General features: G+C 34.8%; 1 long non-coding RNA gene across 1 annotated transcript; it reads right to left on the minus strand.

The window, feature by feature from the left end:
* Nucleotides 1-16,223: 16,223 nt before the first annotated feature.
* Nucleotides 16,224-16,819, minus strand: LOC131611380 (uncharacterized). Its single transcript, XR_009286877.1, has 2 exons — nt 16,667-16,819; nt 16,224-16,508 (listed from the first exon to the last, which is right to left on the minus strand). It is a non-coding gene; the product is annotated as an uncharacterized LOC131611380 (long non-coding RNA).
* Between the last annotated feature and the right edge of the window lie 547 nt (nt 16,820-17,366).

A 17,366-nucleotide genomic window follows, 5' to 3' on the forward strand; every position in this document is an offset into this window, starting at 1 on the left:
CATGAAATATAGAATTCATTGCTCTCTGATAAGTTGCCCCAGCGTTTTTCAAACCAAAAGGCATCACAACCCATTCGTAAGTGCCTATTGCCCCTGGGCAACGAAATACCGTCTTGGATACATCATCTTCTGCTATAAAAATTTGATTGTATCCCGAATATCCATCCAACATGCTCAAATACTCAAAACCTGCGGCTGAGTCTACTAGCATTTCTGCTACAGGCATGGGATACTCGTCTTTAGGAGTAGCTGCATTAAGGTCACGAAAGTCTATGCATACTCTTAATGAGCCATTCTTTTTAATTACAAGTACTATATTAGCAATCCACTCAACATACCTTGTAGTTTGGATAAATTTGCACCGTAAGAGTCTTTCGACCTCTGCTTTAATCTTCGAGTGAATCTCTGGCGCGAATCTTCTAGGGGTTTGCTTTATGGGCTTCTTCCCTTCTTTTATTGGTAATTTTAGTTCGACTAAATCCCTTCCTAGACCAGGCATCTCATCATAGTCCCAAGCAAAACAATCTCTGTTTTCTTTCAGCATTTTGATGACCGTTGCTTTCAATTCTGGTTCTAGTTTCGCGCTGATATATGTTATCCTTTTTTGATCATTGTCTCCAAGATTTACTTCTTCAAGTGGATCTTGGGCCAACATCTTTATATTCGACGCCATTGGGTCTTTTTCGAACCCCAAAGGTTCCTCGTCGTATATTACATCCAACCTTTGGTTTGGTTCTTCTCTTATGATCTCTTCGTCTGGAGCCGTGTGTTCAGGGAGTTCGAAACTCGCACGTATCTCCAATTCTGTTATTCCTTCTTTGGTTAAAACTGCATCTATCTTTGTATTTGATAGTTCGGCTTCGAGAGCCGCCTTCCTTTTGTTCTCGGCCACATAGGCCGAAATCTTTTCGAAGAACGAAGACTCAGACATGATTAATGTCATCGTCCCAGCCTGTTGGCCGTACTGTCGGATAATTCTCCAATGGTGCTGTATCTGGTGGACCATCCCTGATCTCTCTATCCCATTGGAATCCATTTGGGTGTAAAGTTAAATAGTACAATGCATTTTTATTTGGGGTATACATCTCTTCTGCAGCATGACAAGGGCCTATGTTTGCCAGGTTCCTGTCGAAGTTGGTTTTGTTCACCTGGTTGACCTCAGCCATGTAGTAACTCTGATCACCTTCGATATTCTCCACTATACCATCTTCTCTCCAAATTGTCACCCTCTGATGCATTGTTGAGGGCACAGCTGCTACCCCATGAATCCATTCCCTACCAAGCAAAAGGTTGTAGTTTGCCTTTGCTGGTATAACCATGAACATGGTTGGCCTGGTAACTGAGCCTACTGTCAAATTGACTTGAACAACTCCCAGTGTTTGTCCTATTTTGCCTTCGTAGTTAGATAAAACCATGTTATGTGGCCTTATATCCGTATCGAACATACCAATTCTTTTTAGCATGTATTGAGGCATTAGGTTCACTGCTGCTCCCCCATCAACTAGGACTTTATTAATGCCAACGTTCTCAATCTTAGCCCTGATATAGAGTGGCTTCAAATGATTTCGCATACCCTCATCAGGCCTTTCGAAGAAAGCATTCTGTTCTTCTACTGCACCATTATTCAGCACATAGTAACACACAGGTTTGTGTTTTGTCATTTCTTCGATATCAGCCTCTTCACAGTCTTCCACTTCAGTTTCCTGATTAAACTCGTGAGGGAGTACAGAAACAACATTGCAATTCAAGTTTATAGATGACACTCCATCAGAATCAAAATCATTTGTCATTCTATCCTCTTCTTTCCAGGAATTTGAACGCATCTTTTCTTCTTCATCCAAGAGTTTTTCAGCTTCGAATAATCTGCGTTCCACCGGAGGTTTGTTTGACTTTGCCCCCTGGTATGGGACTTGGTTGCTACTAGATTTTCCAGCTTCTCTTGGCCTGTATTCCTTCTGAGCCTTTTTTATTCTCTGATGCCTTCTCCACTGGGACCGAGACATAGGATTTTTTCCTTTATAATTCTCCAATCGATACGCCTCTCGATTTGGTCTTTGAAATTGTTTCCTATATGCCATTGCAGTTCTACCACCTTGGTCCCAACTTCGCCATTTGTTGGCTCTTGCATCAGCTTGTACCCACCTATCCCTTGGCGCATCTGCAGGGATTCTGAAAGTTACCCTTCGAGTTCTGGGGTGTGGGCTATCAGGCCTCTTTGTTGGAGTCTATATGTCGAAACTGTACAGGTTAGGACGTAACCCCTGAGTTTCTTGACTCATGTAGCAATACACACGTTCGAATGATCGTGCTAGCATTTCGTCATAGACTGCCCCACATCTTGGGCAGAGAGAAACTTCAGTGTTTTCTTTGTGACATCTGACAAAAAATCCTACCAAGCTTTCCTCCATCTTTGGGTACAGTTGTAGTAGGGGATTTGGCTCTCTTCCTGGGTGTTCCCACCTTTCGCGTCGAACCCTTTCGAAGTTGGCTTCGACCCTTCGATTCAGCATGATCGAACACCTTGGACACATCCATTGCTTACCACCATTTCTCTCGTGGCAATTCCAGAGATATTCTTTGAGGCTTTCGGTTCTTGGAGGAACTTCGATGCCCCCATTTTGCCTCGTCAGCCATGTCTCTAGTTCGCCAAATTCAGACACTGGTCGTCTGGCGCTGACCATGTTAACCGCTGCTGGAGGAACTTCAGAGATCTGGATTTTCTGGAGTTTCATCCTGAGGTCTTCAGTGGCCTCACTGTTTTCTTCCTTCGATGCTTCAGTTATTTCTGTCTTGGAAGATTCTTCAACAACAGTGTTGAAGACTATTTCACCTTTTAGGCTTTCAGTAGCCTGCTTTCCATTGAACATTGCTTTAGTCTCCACAACTTCAACTTCAGATGCCTCCACCATGTTGATATCTTCCACCTCGCAGAGGCTAGCGTCAGCAATGTTCAGGGGATTGGTATCGACCCTCATATGACTCTTGGTCTTGTCAGCAAACTTCAACCTTCCATCATTGAGAGCATTTTGAATTAGATCCCTGAAAAGAAAACATTGAGAAGTTTTATGGCCTAAAAACCCATGATATTTACAAAAACCTCTTTTCTTCCGTTGTTCCAACGGAGGAATTTTTGAATTTGGAGGTAGTATCATTTGGCCATCTTTTACCAATAAATCAAATATTTCATCACACTTGGTAATGTCGAATGTATAAGTTTTCTTAGGGAACCTATCATTCTTATCGTTTTCTACTGGGTTTTTTCCATTGGCAGGATTTAACAATTTGCAGGCGTAAGGTGGCGCTTCTTTCAATTCAGCTAAGTCTATTTCGACTTCTTCAGGGCTATACGAGTCATTAAAAGACTCATCATCAGCGTCCTCGGCTTCGACGTACGCTACTCTCTCTTTCTTATAACTTTTATTCGCCCTAACTTTTTCTGCCTTCAGGCGTTCGACTTGTCGAACCCTGTCTGCTAATTGGGCCATGTCCCTAAGGTATTGGGTATCTAGTTTCTTTCTTATTGAATAATCTAGACCACCTGCAGCCATTTCGACAAGTTCATGCTCTGGGACTGTTGTAAAACACCTTGATTTCAACAAACGGAACCTATTTAAATAATCATCAATTGTTTCTGTGAATTTTCTTTTAACACTGGCCAATTCTTTCAAACTTATCTTAGTTTGACCCATGTAGAATTGCTCATGGAAAAGCCTTTCCAAGTATGCCCATGCATCTATCGAATTTGGTGGCAAAGTAGTAAACCAAATGAAGGCATTTTTTGTCAGCGAACTAGGGAAATATTTGATCCTTAAATCCTCGTTTCCTGCTAAGTCTCCTGCTTCTGTCAAATATCTAGCAATATGTTCCACCGTTGACTCATTAGTTTCGCCTGAAAATTTTGTGAATTTGGGTACCTTAGTGCCCCTAGGCAATTCTGTCTGCATGATATAATCTGATATAGGGGATGTATAGTTTGGACGTCTAAGTCCAGTACTAAGGCCATTATTGGCCATAACCCTTTCTATCATGGCAGTTAAGTTATTTTCTGTAGCCAGATTTTCTCTTCTGACTCTTTGAACAACCTCATCTGGGTGTTCGTTCCTACCCACAATCCTTAATCTGGGTCGCTCCTCCTCCGTTTCTTGTTGAACGGGGACGGCTCTTTGATTTGAAGCTTCTAAGTTAATTATTGGAGTTCCTTCGAACATCTCTGTTCTTCGTGAGGGGCCTACATCCCTAGTGGCTGTCCTAGATGACGGAACTATGTCTTATACACGTTCTAAAATGGGCCTCTCTTCTTGATTCGAAGGCTGTTTGTCTTTCCTTTTAGGTGGTGTTATTCCCATGAATTCTGCCATTCGATTCATTTGAGAGGATATCTTTTGGAAAGTCTCCATGTTTTCTCTATTTGTAGTAGTAACATTTGCCATTAGTGGGCTTAAAACTGAAGTCAATTCTCTGGCCAAAACCCCTACCATATCATGGTTGCTTGCATCCATTTCTTGTCGAAATGCTGCTTGGTTATTTGTGGTAAAGTGAGGCACCTGGGTAGAAAAACCAGTGTTATGTGCACTTCGACCCACTGAACTAACATTCGGTGAAAATGTCGCATTGTTAGTTGGGGCATATATAGATCCTGCCCCTCGTACGCCTGTTCCATATGGGTATGGCATTCCATATGAACTATTTGGTCTCCATTCGAAAGCAGAATTCGTGCCTTGACCAGGCAAATTATTTGCAGCATTTGTCGAGGCAAACAATACGTCCTATGCGCTTGTGGATGAGGGTGCGGTTGTCGACACTGAAACTGGAATAGTCCCTGAAAGCCCTGTATTATTTTCAGGCAAAGCCTGGGAATTATCTGCAGGTCTCGATCCATTTGGACCCGTTGCATCTCGTGTTCCTTGAGTAGAAGTCGAATTTGCCGCTCCTGATCCTGAACCTTGTGGGGGATCTCGATCACCCCCTGCACTGGCCGTAACGACCATTTTCCTGTTGTACCTTTGTTTGGGAATCGGTTGTGCACTGTTCTTTAATTTACCGTTCCTAAGGTTCATACAAGATCTTGATATTGTCTAGACAAAAATAAAGCAATTGATTAAAACAATCTGCTTGACACTGTCCCACTGGGCGTGCCAATTTGTTTACGGTGATTTCCGGTAAACAACCGCTAGTCTTCCAAACTATAATAAATATGATTTGGTTACTCGCAGGATCGACTAGATTGATCCTAGGACACATAGTCAAGAAGATTGTCATCAACGTTCATTCGAACTATATTCATTATTTGTCTTCTTCAATAAGCGTTGTTCGATTAAAGAACAAATAGTCTTGACAATCACTTTGTTATATATAAATGTGACTTCAGCGAAAAGATAAGTAACATAACATAGAAAATTAAAAGGACTATTGAAACGTAAAGAAATCTTAAACTGCAGAAATGTTAAAGACTTTGAAAGTAAATAACATGAAAGTAATTCGAAAGTAAATGACATTAAAGTAAAGATACAGAAATGTAAATGGCAAGAAGTAAACGAAATGCAGTAATTCTAGAAGATATTTAAAAACAAAAGATAATACACATGTATTAAAGTGGTGGTGTCATACGTACATTTTCTCAGCGAACTCTTTCTCTTAACGCTTGATACTTGAGTAAATATGTGAGTGATTTGTACAAAATGAACACACAGAATCCTAACATTAAGACTCCTATTTATACTAGTTTCGACCTTAACGGTCCTATACTAATCTGCTGCCACGTTTCTCATAAGAACTTCTAGCGATGCCATCTGTTACTTGGACAGTTACGAAACCGTCTTCGAATTTCAAATCTTCCCGCCTAAGTCTGTCTTCGACGCGTGGCAGTGTATTAAACAAACACTACGAAAAAAACACGCTAAGTAGTAATATTTGAATATATTTATAAATTTGTCTAAGTCCCCGAAGACACATACTTTTCACTAGCTTTCAGTATTCATTATCTTCATAGCGAACTTAGAAATCTTTACTCTCGAAGCATGACCATCAGTAGCCATTCTTTTATTTTTAAGGGATGGCCATCAGTAACCATCTTTCCTTCGATTTTCTACTTCTTCGAAGGACAAATACTACAAAACGAAATCTTCAGCTAACAAATTGCCCCCAATAAATGCCTGTTTCGAGAGTCAACAGAAATAGGCGTTTCTTGTCATTATAAGATTTCGTTCTTTATTGATCTTTGAGAGTTCCAAGACTGCTGACTAACGTCATAATCAATGATGACCTTGTTTCCGAAACGTCTTGTCATTTTCAAAGATGTCTTCTCATAACTTACATTCCCACGTTTTAACCTTACTTCTTGATCATTACTCCTACATACTAGGAGTGAAGCTAACTTTATTCGACCGCCATTGGATTAAATCACCAGCCGCCACGTGTTCTTTGGATTTTACCCAAAAGATTTAAAAAGGGTTTCCGTTAAACCTTTAAATACTTGGTCTTGCACTTCTACACAACCTTTCATTCCTATTTCTTCATCTTCTTCAAAAAACCAAACATCTTCAATCTCTTCAAAATCTCGCTCTCTTAATCAGAAATTTCTCTATGGCTTCATCTTCAAATGTTCTTCAACCTGCTCTAAAGCTCCAATCAACAACACGGTCTGGGGAACAAGAGCACGTTCAAAACCCTAACACCGAAGAAATACGCGCTATTTACGCTTCCCAGGTAATCATTCCCTTTGAACTTTCTGGAAAATCTCTCGCTTTTATGGGTCCATTACCAGGTGAAAATATCCCAACCAAGGTATTTGGGTTCCACCCCACATATTATCTTGTGATCTTAACCAAATAATTAAACTGACATTTACCTTGTTATTGCAGGAAGACGCTGGCACTGCCACTTCAGGTTTCAAGGACCATGGCTTTACCATTCATGTTGACAAACTTTACGGTAATTGTCAAACTTTAACTTTCGTCAACTAAACCCCTCAAAGGCTTATCTTTATGACTAACTTTGCTCTGTTTAACATAGGTACCTCTCAAAATCAAACTCATGTTCTCTCGCCAGTCTTTGAAGACGTTAGGCCAATTGCTACCATATTGCCTAATGAACCAGTCGAAGAAAGTCATTCCACTGACGAATCCCCACCTACTCATCAAGACAAAAATTTGGAAGAAGATCATCCATTCTCAGGCAGCGACAATGTGAACCCCCAAACACATGACAGTGAAGATACTGCGTCGGAGCAAGATGCTATGACAAACATCTTATGACTATCTTCCATGATTCACTCATAGTTGACCATCATAGTTCACACATAGTTGAAATCAAAAGTGCCTCAAATATCCATTGATCAATCAAAGACGAGTTTTCAAACAACTACATGTTTATGATTAAAGCATAAAAACAAGTCTTTAAAAGCCAAATAAACAAAGCCAAAAAGTGAGAAATATTTACAAGGAGTATGGCATCCCATGAGAAGAGCCTTGATCAATCCAAAAATATTTAATCAAGAGTTTTGAAAAGAAAACTATAAGAAAAGGTTTTTAAAGTCATTAAAAATGACTTGTTTTCAATTAAATGAAAAATGATCAAATAATAAATATTTTTGGGTTTTTTTGACATAATCATAAAATAGATATAATAAATAACAATGACAAGTGTGCAAAAAATCATCTCAAAATGAGAAGTTTTGATTGATTAAAAAAATTGTTGAAGTTTGTTAAAAAACCAAAGAAAAGAAAACAAATGATAAAAAAATAAGATTTTTTCACCACCAAGGCTTGAAATGGAGACCTTGAGAAAACATTTCTTAAAACTAACCACCAGGCCACGCACCTGTGGTGACAACAATATGAATGGAATAAATTATATTAAAACATTCTTTCAGAAATCACACAAAACCAAAATAATAACATAGAAAATCAAAAACGGAGTTCCAGTGGATTGAACTCGCGTCCTCTTGAGTGAAAGCCTTAACACGCTCACGCTTGCCACTAGGGTGGCTATTACATCAGTTCAACTCGGTGCTTCAATAATATATATAATAAACTCAAAGTTTATAAATGAAAAGCCAAACTCCATCTTCTTCTTCCTCAAGACCACCACCATGGCCAAACTCATATTTTCTCTAATCCTCATCTAATTGAAAAATGTAAAATACCAAATTGCTCAGAATTTCATCACGATTCCAACCATGTAACTTATTAAAGCTATCAAACAAATAAACCCTAACTGAACAATTCAACCAATCTATGAACACAGTTGATTTTAATCGAAATTGACGATCCAGTTAGATTTAGCAATATAATATATACATCTTCCTACAGAAAATTTATGCTAATGATGCTTATATGATGATAGTGTCGATGTCAACGACGGAGAACCACTGGCGGAAAATTCTCCGAACCAATTCTAATTTCTCACGTTAGTTTTTTTTTATATTTATGTTTATATTGATTTTTTATTTTGAGTAGATTTTGATTTGGTGAAGTGGAGTTCGTCGAGATTGAAGTGAAATTGTTGAAATCAAAGGGGTATCCGAAATTATATTTTTACGACTATGAAAAGATGAAGTGTGGAAGATGAATCATAATTTATTTTATTTTTTTTATAAAAATTAAAATTTAAAAATAATATTATTATGTTAGGGACTAAGTTGCAATATACAAACTATAAAATTACCACAGTAATGGTCAGTAAGGGTCATTAATGCTTCAGTCCAATGTGACACTATTAGAGCTTAGGGTTTATTTATGATTGGTCCAGGCAGTGACTTCTTCTCTGCAGTCAAATAGGTGACTGCACCATAGAATTTCTCATATATAAATATGTATGAATTAAAAGAAAAAAGTCTTAAATGATATTGAAAAATATGAGTATATAGTGTAGGACACACTTCACATACACACATATATAAAATCGATTATCTACTCGTACGTTTGAGTGTGTCGTGCAATATCGTTATAAAAAGTAAATAAATACAGTATAGCGATGATTAAGAAATGTATATAAAAGATATACAAATTAAGTAGTATGGTCTGGTCAAAAATGTATATTTTAATTGACAAAATAAAGAACATAATTAAGTAGTCATCTATTCGTGCGTTCGCACATGTCACATAATGTTGTTATAAATAGTAAATAAATATAGTATTGTAATGATTAAAAAATGTATATAAAAGATATACAAATTAAGAAGTCTCGACCCGTCAAAAATGTATTGTTTAGTAATAAAAAAGTTGACAAATAAAATTGAATATTATAATAACAAATAAAAATTAGAAAAAATAATTAAATTTATGTAATTGAAACGAATATTATAATAAAAAATAGACTCCCACTGTTTTCATAAAATTAATTGTTTTCTTTGATCTTTCAAAAATAAATTTGTGTATTATTGCGTGTGTAGTAACATGTGAAGTAAGTCTCAATAACTTGCTCTTGGAGTAAGAATATCTCATATATATATTGAGAGAAAACTATTACTTATTATTTTTAACTATTAAATTGAAAAGAATTAATGATAAAGATGTGGAGTAAGTCTCAATAACTTACTTTTGGAGTAAGAATATATATATATATATATATATATATATATATATATATATATATATATATATATATATATATATATATATATATATATATATATATATATATATATATAAGAATGAGTAATTTATATAAGAATGTGAGAATGAATAAGAATCATCAGATTTAAAAAGGAAAGGTTGAGATTAAAGAATAGTTTTCACTAAATCATGTGCTATTAAGAAGAAATAGAATTTATTAATTAAATTTTAAAAATATCTTTTAATCTCAATCATTAAATATAAATATAATGGTTGTTATAAAATTCTCACATTCTCATATAAATTATTGTTTGATATATATATATATATATATATATATATATATATATATATATATATATATATATATATATATATATATATATATATATATATATATATATATATATATATATATATATATATATATATACTAATCAATTATTCTTATATCAATTTATACTAACTAATTATTATCCAATTTACATGAGCAAAATTCTAAGATGGAATCTAACTTTTAAAAATCAATTAAAAAAAGAATTTTCAGGTAATGGATTGCCGTGGCTATCCTTAATAAGTGTCAAAATATCGTTAGTTTGAGTAGTATTTTATGGCACTTATTCGCTTTATTCTTTTGGTTTGTATGACAAAACCCCGACTTTAGTGTAAATAATAACTTAATAGTGTTATCGTGTAAATATTATATCATTTGATAGTTTTTCATGATTAAAGTGTCGATCAATAAGAGCCCAGGGCATAGCTTCAATGATGCAAATTTTAGAAATAAAAGTTTTGTCATGCCCGTTCAACGCGAGTTGCAGTATGATCCCGCTTAGCCCATTTTCTAGCGTGAGTTTTTGAAGTTGGCAGTAGCGAAGTAGAACAAAGCCCACTCAGCCCGGTCTACCGTACTCAGCGCGCTCTAAGGCAGTATGGTGTAATAAGTGACACCGCACTTAGCCCACTTTGAGAAGGCTAAGTGCAATATGCAATTTCAGCTTCTATGTATTCATTTCATGCAGATTTTTAGGTATGGTTTTGAGGATTTTTAGCTCTCAACTCCATTCCGTGGTACATAGACTTTGAAAACAACATTGGAGCTTGCATTTTCCTGATCCGGAGTGGGGTTTTTCTTCAATATTGATTGACACCGCGAGAGATGTTTGATTCTTCTTCTCTCTTCTCTATGTATTTTCCATTATTGGGGTTTGTATTTAGTTTACTCTGACTTTATGTATATGTATTGATCATGGTGTTGTATAATATCTATTTAGCAAATATTTATCGATGTTGTTCTTATTTACTTGCTTTATGCTTGAATTTAAATTTGCTATAGACATATACTCTTCAAATCTGGATCTAGGATGAACATCTATTAGGTTCTAAACTCTAGACATAGATTTAGATCTAATATTCACAAGTGGGTATCGATTCTTAATGCTCTTTGTTGTTTAATGGGTTGAGAGATCATCGATTAAGCAATAAGATAGAACTCTCGTAGGTGCTGCAGACATGTGTGCTGATGTGAGAGATACATGATGATATAAATGAGTATTTTAGGTTGCTTACAACTAATCGATGGATTTAAATCTTTGACGGGTAAATGAAATCCAAAGTTTGATAAGTTCTCTATTCTCTAAGGAATGCATTTATTTTCTTGTTCAAATTTTACTTTCCGCACTTTACTCTTGTAAACCATTTAAAAGCAACCTCAGAAACGTGGAGATTGTTGAACGACATTCTTTCTCTCGCACTAATTCATGTGGAGATGATAAAAACAAATACTTACTTTTGCTTACTACTTTACCACTTCAAAAAAATGGTGTCGTTGCCTGGGTTTGGTGTTTAGACATTGAATTGCATTGCAATCATTTCTATGTTTTTAAGCTTTGTACATACTTGTATATTCACTTGTATATGTTGTCCATACTTGTATATTTGAGCGTGTTTTTCTATACTCGTATATATGGTATATATTTTTGTTTTCTTCACATTTGCTAAAGTGATTGGTTAGGAGTAGTCGTTCGTGAACAACTAATTAAGCTAAGAGGAAACATGAAGGAACGTTTTTGCATACATACTGGTGTCGAGCTAACGACGTAAAACATGTGTGTTTTGGGAGATAACCCAAATTTTTAATAATTTAAGGCTTTATATGTGTGTAGTTGAGTTAGTGTAGGTGATAGTGGATGTTTACTGTGAAATTCAGATGCATTTTTGAGTTTCTGCACAGAATTGCTCGCGTTGAGCGCGGTCTGTGTGCGCTAAGCGCGCTTTCTTTTTCTGTGCGCGCTAAGTGCGCTCTGCTATTATTCTATGAAAATTCTTTTCACTCTGCCCTTTTACCCACTTTCACCTATGTAATTTAGAGTAGTAAATAGTAATATTTAATTTCTAATATTTTTGTTTGTTGTTTTTCTTAAAAAATTGGTCTATTGGTTTGAAGAAGCATGAAGTGAACTTTTCAAGTTTGATTGTTTCAACAAGGAAATCGTGTGGTAATGATAGAATTTGAAGTTGGTACTTTGCAAGGTACTCGTTTATCGCTTTTTAGAACATAGCATGAATACCATGCCATACATTCTTTTGCACTACTTGTAATTTGTACAGATATCATGCCATTCATTCTTTTGTACTACTTGTTCTTGATTGAATCACTTTAGATCTTATCCCAAATGTGAGAAAGCTTTCCATTGTTCACTATATGCAGGAGACCAACATTATTGTTTTAACTAGATTCTATTATTTATTATCTTTTATATGTGTTGGTTGTATGAAAGCATGAAAAAATCAAGACATTTTGTTTGATTTTGAGTATAACCACCTAACCAAAAGTAATTTATCAGAATTTGTTAACCCCTCTTGAAACTTTTTGTTAGGATCCATATTGGTGTTGAATTATGAACTTATACATGAGTAAGTAGTTCATCATGGATTCTAATTTTGTTTCTAAAACATTTGAACCATCAACCATATATTGTGGATACAATTTTTTTCCTTACCTTAGAAAGTTGGGAGTATTAATGTAGGTTGTATTTAAATTAGGGAGAAAAATAATCATTTGCTTAAAGGTTGGTTGCTATGTGTTTGAAAAAAATAAAGTGGTTGAAAAAAATATATATAAACTTGTGAAAAAGAAAAGAAAAGAAATAAAAGAAAAAGAAAAGATTGATATTGATTGATATATAATAAAAGCATGACTATTCTTTTATAGTCTAAGGTTGAATTTTTTAAAGTTTTTTTCTGCTCTCTTTTTATATAAGTTAATAAGGTTTAGAAGATTAAGAGACGTTCCTAATTTTTTGCAGTCACTAAGAAGTGCAATTGCTTCAACATTTTATTCTGATCTTGGCATAGAAGATGATGATATATTTGTCTCAGGTAGAACAACGTGTCTTATATCTATATCACATCCAACTGAATCACCTCCAACCAAGACATAGTCAAATATGTTACAATGTAAAGATATTATATGAACCATATGACACTTCAACAATGAGACAAATTTCTATAGCATCATTATAATATAATTAATTAATGAGTTAATTATTCTTTCATTCTACGGACACCAATCCACCCTATGCTTATTCTTAACTTACATTTTGTTAACCATATGCAGGTGGTTAGTGACAATGGCATTTTTATAAATAATGAAGATGACTTCTAGCATTTTAAAAAAAATACTTGGTTTGTATTATAAAATTCACAATGTGACAGCTAGACAAACATATATTTTTTATAGTGATTTATTTTAGAAATGAGAAGAGGATTTTTAAAAGGTAAACATGAAGTTCATTGAGGTCAGATAGAAATAAATGGGGAAAAATTGGAGAGGATCTTAACTCATTGTCCTAATACAATACATTAACGAGCAACATTGAATGAACCACAATCAATGCCAACATACTACAATTCTTGAGAATTCTATATTATGTTTGGTTTGTTGCTTTCCGAATCAACGTTTCAGTCATTTACACCATGAATTTAAAATTTAAATTTATTTGTATAAACACTGATTATGGATTCAAATGCAAAATTTATGCTCAAAGGTGATTTTGTTAGAAGCTATTTTATATTGTGTTTGTGTTCAAAAGTAATTTTGTTATGCTATTGAAAGTTGAAAATAAAATTAAGAAAACTTCTGCTATGGGAGTATGTATAGAGAACTTCACTCCTGGTATGCAATAGTTCAACACACAATGTGAACTTCCTAACAGTATCAAAACAAAAGAACACGATATCACCTGTAAGCATAATTTTTATTGTTGTTTGTATTGAATAGAATACATCAAATATCTCCAATTTATTTCTTTTCCTTCTACAAGACGCCTAAAATCATCATTAGGGAAATCATTTAGCTTCAAAGGATTTTCTTGTGTGAAAGAGTAGAGACGAAGAGGAAGATAAATTGGATAGCTTGGGATAAAGTGTGTTTGCCAAAGAAGGAGGGAGGATTAGGAGTTAAACATTGCGGAAAGTTTAATCGGGCTTTGTTAAGCAAATGGAGGTGGAGGATGCTTAATGAGGAGAAATCTTTATGGACTAACCTTCTTTCTTGCAGGTACGGCGACATTAGGAGGACAATGCTTTCAGACTTGGTGACTAATAAAAGAAATATGGTTTCTCTTTGGTGGAAAGATGTTTGTTCTGCGGGATCAATGGGAAACGACTCGTTGGAAAATTATCCGTTTCTTGCAAGCTTGGAAACAGAGAGATCATTTATTTTTGGGAAGATAGGTGGATGGGAGGGTCCCCTCTTAGCAACCGCTTTCCTTCTTTGTTCTTCCATGCTGAAGCTTCTTCCAAAAATGTTAGTGACAACGACTTTAGAAACAATGGTTCTTGGGTTTAGTTAATTAAAGTTCGTGAAGGCTTTTCTGATGCAGTTGAAGGGGAGTTATTAGTGGAGTTGTTGAGACTTATCAATTCGGTGCAACCCGTGGTTGGTGTATCGGATTTGTTTGTTTGGTGGAAGAATCCTAAGGGGTTTTCGGTTAAGGCTATTTATGAGATGATTATGGAAGGTGATTCTCGGAGTTATCTTCTTTATGGAAAACTAAGATTCCGAGTAAGGTGTCTATTTTTGGATGGAGGTTACTTTTGAATAATATTCCCACTAGGAAGAATTTAGCTTCTCGGGGTATTTTATTCGGTCCGGATAATTTGGTTTTTCCCTTATGTTTATTGGCGGAGGAGGATATAAATCATCTTTTTGGGAATTGTTCGGTTACTTTAGGTTGGTGGAATAGCTTCTTTGATTGGCTTCGAATTGATGTTCTTGCAATTTTGGGTAATATCTTTGACCGTCTTATTGCTGTTAAGGTTTTTTGTAAGTCTCTTTTTGTTGTGAACACTAGATGGCTTTTTGGTTTGGCTTTTTGTTGGAGTATTTGGTGTTGTAGGAATGAAATTGTCTTAATGGGGGGAGTTGGCCAATATCGATACTTTAGGGATGATTAAATTGTTAACTTGGGAATGGGTTATCACTTTCTTTAAGGTGGATGACAACCTCGTTTGGTTGGATTAGTGTCTTAATCCCGCCTCTTGTATTGGAGTTGTTTAATTGTTTGTTGGTGGAGGGAGTGGTAGTTCATTATCTCCACCCCCTTTTTCTTTGTATGCTTTTCGGTTAGCACCCCTTGTGCTCTTTTAATATAAGTCCCTTTGCTTATCAAAAAAAAATTAAAATAACAAATTGAGAAATGAAACTTGTGATTTAAATAGTTGATTATGAAAGATTGAAGACTTCAAAACTGTAAAATAATATATGAAAGTGGAGAAGATGTTACCCTGTATCTGTTTTTTCTTCTTCACTTAAAATCGAAACCCCAACCCACAAACATATCTTCGTCTTCTTCTTAACTTGAAATTGAAAATGGGATAGGAAATCGAAAAATCAGAAATGTTTTTGACAGGAGACATTGAAGGATTAATATCAAGTTATGAACTTACACAAATTTGTTGATCAAGGATTGAAGGCTGAAATATGAACCAGAACAAACGGGTGAGATGTTTGCGTTGTAGAGAAAGGAAGAACTCAATTGAAAGGGGAAAGAAAGAGAAAGAAGGAGGAATGGAAAGGAAGAACATGAAATAAACACACTTTCGCACTGTGCATTTTTTCGACCGCCGCTCACCACTGAACCGATTCTGGCTTCCTGCGACCACCAAATTCGCCTCTACAGCCCTTCATAAAACCACACATGGTCGCCTTTAAAGAAACCACCACACTTGCCTTAGTGGAGATGGATTGAAGGTGAAGTAGTTGTTAACCAGACAAGAGAGACTGAAAAATATGATGGAGAGAGAAAGAGAAGTGTGGGAATGAGAGGGGCAAGCTATGAGTTAAAAGGAAAATGAAAAGGTTTAACAAAAATAATAGCTTTACTCGGGTAAAGAGGAGTACTAAGAAAATTTGAAAAAATTGAATGCCACTTTGATGAAAGGATTAATTTGATTGGTTAGTATAATTTAATTTAGTCAATTATCAAAATAAACATTTTGTAGTGTAAAATTTTTTATTGCTAAAGGATAGATTAGGGAGAACTTAAGCATCTTTCATGCTTAGGTAAATAGTTGATATTGTATAACAAACAATTAAAATACTCCATTTTAACATTCTCTAATTAATATTGAATCCATAATTATTAAATCAAATCGGAGACTTAATTAATATAACAACTCATATTGCCACATTATAGCATTATTAAATTTATAATGTTATTACACTTTTGGTCATCGTCAAAATGACTATTTTTCACAATTGACACATGACCAAACAAGTGCAACGTCGTTTATTATGCGCAAGATCTTTACAAGTACATTGATGAACCATGCCACTTGCTCCATATGCATCATTGAGGTCGTCCCAACATGTTCGAGAAGAATCACTACACTTTCTAGGCACAACCAAACTTTTAGGACAAAAAGGGCCAGGGCCAACTTCATCCGGGTCTATAACATTAAGGAAAACAAAAATATGTCAAAATCATTTAGCAATAAATTTAGTTTAGAATATAGCCTATATATACTCTCTTTTGAAATATCTATGAATGATGTTTAAAATTACAATAAGTATAACTAATAATATTATTAAGTTATTAAAAGTGTACCTCTAATATGTGTAGGAGATTGGTAAGTGTGGCTCAAGAGAGCAGACAAAACACACACTATTAGGAGAATGCTTCCCAGCTTCATGATGAGATTTGCTTCAATAGACACGAAATTTTCAAATAAAACTCTTAATACGTTTGAACAATATCAACCAAGAGGATACACATATATAGTGATCACTAAAACTAATGAATTCAACAAAAGTTATAAATTAAGTTATATTATTAAAATTAGGAATTTAAATTCAAAGTTATATTTTTTCTTATTATAAATATTTAAAAGTTAGTCAAATTTATGAACATTTAAAATTTAATACATTAAATATATGCCTTCTAGCATATGAGAATAGTTTGAAAATATTATGTTTTAAAAACCGAACCGGCTAGTCGAACCGAAAATTGGAGGGTCATTGATCTGGTCTGATTGTTGAATCAGGTAAATTATTGAATCAAAGGAAACCGGTCAAAATCGATAAAAATTGATAAATATCAGAGAATTGAGGGTTTTAAAAAATCGACGGATTAAATACTTGCTTTATTTCTCTGATAAAACGACAACGTTTTGATTTTTGTAAATAAAATTAAAATGTACGTAGACTTTCTTCAAAACATATTTGAAACAACTTTCCACTATAAAATTAAGTTTATTAGATAATGTCCTTATTTTGTTATTTAGTTTATGTTTCTATTAGACTTTATT

Source organism: Vicia villosa, linkage group LG6 (genome assembly GCF_029867415.1).
Source record: "Vicia villosa cultivar HV-30 ecotype Madison, WI linkage group LG6, Vvil1.0, whole genome shotgun sequence".
Classification (NCBI taxonomy): domain Eukaryota; kingdom Viridiplantae; phylum Streptophyta; class Magnoliopsida; order Fabales; family Fabaceae; genus Vicia; species Vicia villosa.